This window comes from Schistocerca cancellata, chromosome 7 (assembly GCF_023864275.1).
Source record: "Schistocerca cancellata isolate TAMUIC-IGC-003103 chromosome 7, iqSchCanc2.1, whole genome shotgun sequence".
In the NCBI taxonomy this organism is placed as follows: domain Eukaryota; kingdom Metazoa; phylum Arthropoda; class Insecta; order Orthoptera; family Acrididae; genus Schistocerca; species Schistocerca cancellata.
Window position 1 is genome coordinate 164,974,487 of NC_064632.1, and position 9,008 is coordinate 164,983,494.

The 9,008-nt window shown below is 44.9% G+C and overlaps 1 non-coding gene across 1 annotated transcript; it reads left to right on the forward strand.

Annotated features, from left to right (window-relative positions):
- The first annotated feature begins 7,300 nt into the window (after positions 1 to 7,300).
- On the forward strand, positions 7,301 to 7,373 carry Trnat-agu (transfer RNA threonine (anticodon AGU)). The gene has a single exon. It is a non-coding gene; the product is annotated as a tRNA-Thr (tRNA).
- The last annotated feature ends 1,635 nt before the right edge of the window (positions 7,374 to 9,008 follow it).

Consider the following 9,008-nt stretch of genomic DNA (forward strand, 5'->3'; position numbering starts at 1 on the left):
TGTGGCGCCCCAAGCGACCACTTTGGTAGAACCTTACTCGGCATTTGTCGAAATGAAACACATGACACGCTAGCCAGACCAGCCCCTTGCGACGGAGCCAGAGACTTTGCACTATCTGCGGTCCCTTCGAACTTGCTCAGACCGTTAACCAGAGATAGACGGAACGCAGAATGGGAACAGACGTCCGAATACAAAGATAGCGATTATGACAAAATCAACCCGGTAATTCCGGCCAATTTCTGGCACGATAAACGTCTATAATCCATAAGAGTCGAGAAGACTACAAATGCGTCACGTCTGCTACGAGAAACACACTGCATTTGCTTCGTGGCATTCCAGGTGAGATCGACTCGCGTTTGACCAACTGGAACAGACAGGAATGCGATAACATTCCACAATGCATTTGAAATGGCGGAATTCAAAAGGGCAGTCAATGAAAAGTGGCGGAACAGGACGTTAATCACAAGGTTTCTCGACAAAGAAGCGGTTTCATTTCTTCTCAGTCTTTATTTTATTGTTTTCTTTGGCTTCGTGACACACTCCAATGGTTCCATGACAACCTGGACAATTTTCTTATGAGCGCCCTCCACAAAAAAGCTCAGATATTTGAAAAAGAAAAAAATGAAGATTTTATAAAAACTGGACAAATAAAAAGCCTACACCGTAGATAAATAAGAAAGTAGATGAAACAATATTCGAACGGTGAAAAATTCAGCGCGACTGGAGTTGTTTTTGACGTTATTTAGAACTTAGAAAGTAAAAGAGAACATGGATGAGGTAAAAAAGGTTTTATGTTTTGCCTTCTAAACAATATTTCATGTGTTTGTATGTAAATTTTTCTCCGGAAAATATCGAAGTTTTGAAATGTGTAGACGATACTTCTCCAGCTGCTCATTTTTCGGTAGATTATCATATAACCTTTGTCAAGAAAAACCACTAGAAATTTAACCAACTTTACGGTGCTACTTCCTTAATTCCGTATCCATAACATTCCTAGTTTTTGTATCATGGGCGGTACCTCATAATTTCACTTCTACTGTCCGGATCAGGGCTGAGTGAAGTGACGACATGCCAACATTCCCTCTAGTGTAAAAACATCTCCAGTTGATGATGGCGTCGCCCGCCGTCCCGTTCAGTCCAGTTTCGTTGACGTTCACTGTGAATCGACTTTCAAGTGACTACTGTAAAGAAGAGGATGCCAATCACATTCTCTTTCATTGTCGAACTGACTCGATGCTCCAACAATGGTCGACAATGGGCTGTCCAGTGCCGTATTTCGTAGCCGTGTCGCTATACTGAAAAAGCTTTAGATTACACCACCTATTACGTTCACTTTCAACTGCGTGGACACCATCTTTTGAAGTGAGGATGTTTGGTTTGTACGGCGCTCAACTGGGGGTCATCAGCGCAGTCCAATTTTTTCACAATTCAATCTAGCCACTGTCACGGATGATGACAATGATAGTGAAATGATGAGGGCAACACGAACACCCAGCCCCCGGGGAGAGAAAATCCCCACCCCGGGCGGGAATCGAACCTAGGAACCCGTGATGCAGATACAGCAACACTAGCTACTAGAACACGAGCTGCGGCCAGCTTTTGAAGTGATGCATCTGTAATTCACGTTGATAGGTAGAGCATGTGTGTGTGTGTGTGTGTGTGTGTGTGTGTGTGTGTGTGTGTGTGTGTGTGTGTGCCGGCCGCTGTGGCCGTGCGGTTCTAGGCACTTTAGTCCGGAACTGCGCTGCTGCTATGGTCGCAGGTTCGCATCCTGCCTCGGGCATGGATGTGTGTGATGTCATTAGGTTAGTTAGGTTTTAGTAGTTTTGAGTCTAGGGGACTGATGAACTGAGATGTTAAGTCCCATAGTGCTTAGAGCCATTGAACCATTTGTGTGTGTGTGGGGGGGAGGGGGGGGGTTGCGTGTGCACTGGTGTGCAAAACTTAACTACAAAAATAACTTTCTCATTATGTATACATTATGCTTCCCCACACCGTAAAACTCGAACACCGAAATGACCATGTTTGACAATGCTGGACACGCTTTCATACGGCTAGGTGGGAATACGGAGAGCACACATGAACATTACCGAACATGATCGTTTCCGTGGCGTAGCTGTTGCTGTGTGGGATGGGTGCACTGAGTTCCAAATCTTTGAACACGGTACCCTCACCGGCCAGCGTTACTTTGATACTGTATTCCTTTCACATGTGCATCTTTTCAGTGGTGCATTCGGCCCTGACTTCATTTTTATGGATGACACTATGAGGCCGCATCGAACAGCACGGTTGGAGGAGCTCTTGGAACGAGACGAAATTCGGCGAATAGACTGTCCTACCCGTTCTCTCGACTTAAATTTCATAGATGACCTCTGTGATGCTTTGGAAAGACGTATTGCAGAATTTCCCCATACACCAACGACTATCAGGCACTTGCCGACCTCCCTGTGGGAGGAATGGAGCGCCCAAGCACAAGAAGACCTTATGATCCAAATGACCAGCATGGGAACACGTTTGAGAGCACGCATTGTCATCCATGGCGCTCATACACACCCTAAATCTACACATACGTGCATACCCCGCAAGCCGCTGTACGGCTCTTTCCTCTTCCACTCGCAAATAGTGCGAGGGAAAAACTACTATCTATAAGCTTCCGTACGAGCCCTAATTTCTTCATCTTCGAGGTTCTTATGTGAAATGAACTTTGGCGGCAGCAGAATCAATCAACAGTCGGCCTCAAGTACCGCTTCTCTAAATTTCCGGAATATTGCCTGGCGAGAAGAGCGTCGTCATCCCTCCAGGGTATCCCATTTCAGTTCACGAAGCATCCTCGCAAAACTTGCGTGCTGGTCGGACCTACCGGTAGCTAATCGAGCAGCCCGCAGCTGAATTGCTTTTATATCTTCCTTTAATCGGACCTAATGGTGGTCCCAAACACTTGAGCAGCACTCAAGAATGGGTCGCACTAGAGTTCTATATGCCGTCTTCCTTGCAAATGAGCTACACTTTCCCAAAATTCTACCAATAACAAGAAAGCATTCGCCTTCCCTACTACTAACCTGACGTGCACATTCCGCATCATATCGCTTTGTAACGTTACACCTATATGTTTAATCGACCTGACTGTGCGCATGTGATTTTGATAATGAGTAGATACAATGTGATAGATGTAAAGAATTGTTGCACGGTAACTGTGCAGATTATGGAGGTTAGGACCGGTATCTCTGTGACCACAGGGGACGAAATTCACACGGACTCTTGCTCGAGTGAATGAGTATCCTTAACCGCTTATGTGGGCAAATTGTGAAAGACTTTTGATGTTATTGTATTAGCGGTCTTGTCGCGCCTGTCTTTCAGCAAAATGCATTTTTTTGCAATGATTGATAGATAGGAACTTAAATGAGAGATTTCTGTACAAACAATTAAAACAAAGTAAAAGATTAAGTAGAAATCCGCATTTATTCCTTAACAGCGTACTCTTACTTGAAACTCCTTTATAATGCGGCAGAGGTTTTACATGTAAAGTGGTCACCGTCACTTGCCTTGTTTACCAAGTGATCCAAAAATAATTACATAGTAAGACAGAACTGTAGCTGCGTCATGTTGTTCGTATAGAAGTCAGTCGTAGTTTAACAGGTACAGCATTCGACATACGAAGTGGTCTCTATAATTACAAAATGAGCAGAAAGTGAAGTGCGGACAGTGTGTGCAGAGCATGTGCGTGCAGGAATGTGCCCGAGGAGGGTGACGTGAGACACGCAGCTGCGTGACGTCACGGCAAAGTTGTTTCTGTGTTAGCGATCCCAGCTTACCGTGCGGTGCGCCTGCCGCACTGTGAGGAGGCAGCACGCCGCGCGCGGCCGTCCGTTGGGTGGCCTATCGACTGCACTGCCGACTGACGACGCCGGCTGCGCGAGCCAGGCCTTGCACCCCTCTTCCCTCCTCCTCTTCCTCCTCCGCCCCCCTCCCCCCCCCCACACACACACACATACACAACCACCACACATACAAAGCGGGCGGCTGTCTGCCACGCACGCTCACCGCTGTTCGCAGGAACGACCACGCAGCCTAAGCACTTTCCAAGACCCCGTGTTGTAAGTTGCCGTCTCCCAGCCTCTCTCGTGCTACATTTCAAACATTTTATCAGACGAAAACTCTCAAATTATATTAACGCCTTCAGGTTCTCTGTTACATCGCACTACAATGTTACTCCTCTCTTACGATTTTACACATATAGTACTATTTGATAATACAATTGCTTCAGCAGTGACAGTAATTTTAATATGATAAAGAATCATAAACTGATAAATTAAAAATTAATTTCAGGTATTTAATGACAATTGAATAACAGTACTGACTAATTAGCAATACTACTGCTATGGCAGCTAATAAACATAATAATAATGCGTAGCAAGTTTGGGGAGGAAAAATTTAGGTACACAGCACTACCTTAGGCAGTGGTTGTCAAGCAGCAGCCCGCGGGCCACATGTTGCCCTAAAATACTGTATTCGTGCAGCTCTCGGTTCTCAGATGTATTTTATAATAATATACTTCAAGCAACCAAGGTGAAGAGCTTCTTGAGACTGTAAATTCCTTGTTCACTAACAAACAAAAATACATACAGAGACAGTAATATTTGAGGGTGTGCTTCATTGACACTGGTGAATATGGCCGTGAGGTAAATAAAGTTGGCCGCTTACCTCATGGGCAGAGCGGTAAACAGCGTGGCCACAGTGGGGTTAGAGGATGCAAGAGGGGATATGTTTTACTGTTGTTTTCCTGTACCGATAACTCACGGGCGAGCGCTACTCGCACCGATCATATGATATCGTGTAAATGTTTTCACGGAAGAAACACAGATTCGCGAAAGCGAATTACAGAGATGGTCATCAAATGCTGTACATATTTGTCGCAAGGCATATGAAATCTATTTGAGGCTGATGTAGTACACCGCTATTTGTAGAAAATAAATGACATTCGAAACATTTACTGAACTTTTGTGATCGTGACCCTTATTGCAAAATGCATATAATATAAACACAAATACTATTGTTAATCAATTAATCATCCGCTTTCACAGGAAAGACAACACTTAGCAAGGCAACTGCCGTGACACGACTTTGGTGTCGCTGATGGTAGCAGCAACCTGGAACAGAGACAGTCGACATGAAATTTTCCGAATGGTGCCGACTTTTAGCGATCAGTGCTAGGGGATCTGGCGGCCAAACTTATCATGCCCTTACCATAGCTAGTCTACTGGGGGCTGATAACGTACTAATTTATGCAGGTTACCAATTAGTAATAAGTTCGGTATGTACATGGCCCGAGATGCTGCCCCACAATGTCAGTCTTGGCTCTTGAGCAAAAATGTGTGACGATCACTGACCTAAGGGTTTCGAGAAATGCGAAAGTCTTGACTGAAAAGAAGGGCACTTATTTGGAATGGCATAAAGAGTATGTGCAGCGACAAAGGCAGACATTAGTGTTGTTTTAGTAGATGCGTCGTTTATTTTCTTTTGGATCTGGAGACATTTTTCAGGAGTCTGTTGCACTGAAGGAGATCATTCCAAAGTCGGATTCCTGTTACTGAAAACAGCTTGGAGAAAGCGGCTGTGTGATGGAGCGGGCCAGAAATGATTTTACTCTGATGGGAACGAATGCTTTTGTCGTGTTGTTCAGACACGAGGGTTAAAATCGGGAAGATTTGAGTGCCTGTATACCTTGATAAGACGGTAGAAAAAGTGTCTGTGCTTGTCTGGACGAGGCAAGGATAATTGTGCATAATATGGTGAGATAAAGACAACCTGAACTTATTTACTCGGAGAGTAGAACTCACGTAAAGGGTACGGCATAAAACGGGGCTCTCTGGTTCAAAATGGCTCTGAGCACTATGGGACTTAACATCTTAGGTCATCAGTCCCCTATAACTTAGAACTTCTTAAACCTAACTAACCTAAGGACATCACACACATCCATGCCCGAGGCAGGATTCGAACCTGCGACCGTAGCAGTCCCGCGGTTCCGGACTGAAGCGCCTAGAACAGCAGGGCCACCGTGGCCGACTGGGCTATCTGGATACAGCGCAGCAGGCCGAGGATTATAATGTAAAACGTCTTCACTCACATCAACGAAACACATGCCTATTGCCGTTTCACGTACTGTTCGTGTTTTGAAAATGATGTCTTGCAGGCCGCCACCATTGTTACGTCGACAATCAGACAAACTGCGACGTAAATCGTTCACGGCACGTTCAAGCGTCTGTACAGGAATGTTTCTGATTTCTGCACGAATTGTGTCTTTCACTTCTGAAATACACTGGTATCCAAAATTAAAGCAACAAAATGTCATTTCCCCGTCCTGTGTCTAATTCACGATATAATCAGGCTGTCAACAGAAGTCCATACGATCGTGTTCTGCACGGAAGATGGCATTTCAGACAAAGGAAACCACGTCAACGATGACGTCAGGGCACCTATCAAATGGAGTAGTGTTTGCTGTGCAGTCCCACATCCACAATTGCCGTGTACACAGTCGCAGACGGTGCAGGGCCGGCCGGTGTGGCCGTGCGGCTCTAGGCGCTTCAGTCTGGAACCGCGTAACAGCTACGGTCGCAGGTTCCAATCCTCCCTCGGGCATGGATGTGTGTGATGTCCTTAGGTTAGTTAGGTTTAAGTAGTTCTAAGTTCTAGGGGACTGATGACCTCAGAAGTTAAGTCCCATAGTGCTCAGAGCCATTTGAACCATTTGACATTGGTGAACCTGGCCATGAGGTAAATAAAGTTGGCCGCTTACCTCATGGGCAGAGCAGTAAATAGCGTGGCAACTGTGGCGTTAGACGATGCAAGAGGGGATATGTTTTACTGTTTGTTTTCCAGTACGATAACTCACAGCCGAGCGCTACTCGTACCCATCATATGATATCGTGTAAATGTTTTCACGGAAGAAACATAGATTCGAGAAAGCGAACTACAGAGATGGTCATCATATGCGGTACATATTTGTGGCAATGCATATGAAATCGATTTGAGGCCGATGTAGTACACCGCAATTTGTAGAAAATAAATGACATTCGAAACATTTACTGAAATTTTGTGATCGTGACTCATATTGCAAAATGCATATAATATAAACACAAATAATATTATAATTAAATGTTTTCCATTTCGTCCAATGCTGCGGTGCTTGCGAATATCGCAGAGCCCCGGCAATAGTGACAATATGTAAGGGAAAAATGAATTGAAGATTGTATTGGGGAGAGCACTCAGCTTAGGTAGTTCGTGCAGCAATCTTGACCATCGTACTGCGGTGGTGTAATGGTTAGCATTTCTGCCTAGTAAGCAAGAAGACCCGGGTTCGAGTCCCGGTCGCAGCACAAAGTTTAATTCATTTCGTCTGCTTCAATCATTATCGTACAAATAATATTCTTAATCAATTAATCATCCGCTTGCACAGGAAACACAACACTTAGCCAGGCAACTACCGTGACAAGACTTTGGTGTCGCTGATGGTAGCAGCAATCTGAAACAGAGACAGTCGACATGAAATTTTCCGAATGGTGCCGGCTTTTAGCGATCAGTGCTTGGGGGTCTGGCGGCCAACTTATCATGCCCTTACTATGGCTAGTCTACTGAGGGCTCATAACGTATTGGTTCAAATGGCTCTGAGCACTATGGGACTCAACTGCTGAGGTAATTAGTCCCCTAGAACTTAGAACTAATTAAAACTAACTAACCTAAGGACATCACAAATATCCATGCCCGAGGCAGGATTCGAACCTGCGACCGTAGAGGTCTCGCGGTTCCAGACTGCAGCGCCAGAACCGCGCGGCCACTTCGACGGCATAACGTATTAATTTATGCAGGTTACCAATTAGTAATAAGTTCGGTATGTATACGGCCCGAGGTGCAGCCCACAGTCTTGGCTCAAAATGTTTGACGATCACTGACCTAAGGGTTTCGAGAAATGCGAACGTCTTAACTGTAAAGAAGGGCACTTACTTGCAATGGCGTAAAGATTGTGTGCAGCGACAAAGGCAGACTTTAGTGCTGTTTTAGTAGAAGCATCGTTTATTTTCTTTTGGATCTGCAGAGATTTTTTAAGGAGTCTGGTGTACTGAAGGAGATCATTCCAGAGTCGGATCCCTGTTACTGAAAACAGCTTGGAGAAAGCGGCTGTGTGATGGAGTGCGCCAGAAATGATTTTGCTCTGATGGGAACTAATGTTTTTGTCGTGTTGTTCAGACACGAGAGTTAAGGTCGGGAAGAGATGAGCGACTGCATACCATGATAAGACGGTAGAAAAAGTGTCCGTGCTTGTCTGCACGAGGCAAGGATAGCTGTGCATAATATAGTGAGATAAAGACAATCTGAATTCATTTACTTGGAAAGTAGAACTCACGTACAGGATATGGCATAAAAACGGGGCTATCTGGATACAGCGGAGCAGGCCGAGGTTTATACTGTAAAAGTCTTCACTCACATCAACGAAACACTTGCGTATTGCCGTTTCTCGCACTGTTCGTTTTTTTAATTTTTTTTAATAATGTCTTGCGGACGGCCATCATTGTTAAGTTGACACTTAGACAAACTGCGACGTAAATCGTTCACGGCACGTTCAAGCGTCTGCACAGGAATATTTCTGATTTCTGTACGAATGGTGTCTTTCACTTTCGAAATACACTGGTGTCCAAAATTAAAGCAACAAAACGATATTTCCCCGTCCTGTGTCTAATTCACAATATAATCATACAAAGTGTCAACAGAAGTCCATACGATCGTGTTCTGCACGGAAGATGGCATTTCAGTCAAAGGAAATCCACGTCAACGATGACGTCAGGGCACCTATCAAACGGAGTAGTGTTTGCTGTGCGGTCCCACATCCACAATTACTGTGTACACAGTCGCAGACGGTGCAGTATGACACAGAAACGACGCCTGACAGACTTTCTGCAGTGGAGGGCCTTAGGAATAAGGACAGTAGCAAACTCATGTGGCCCGATGGCTTAATC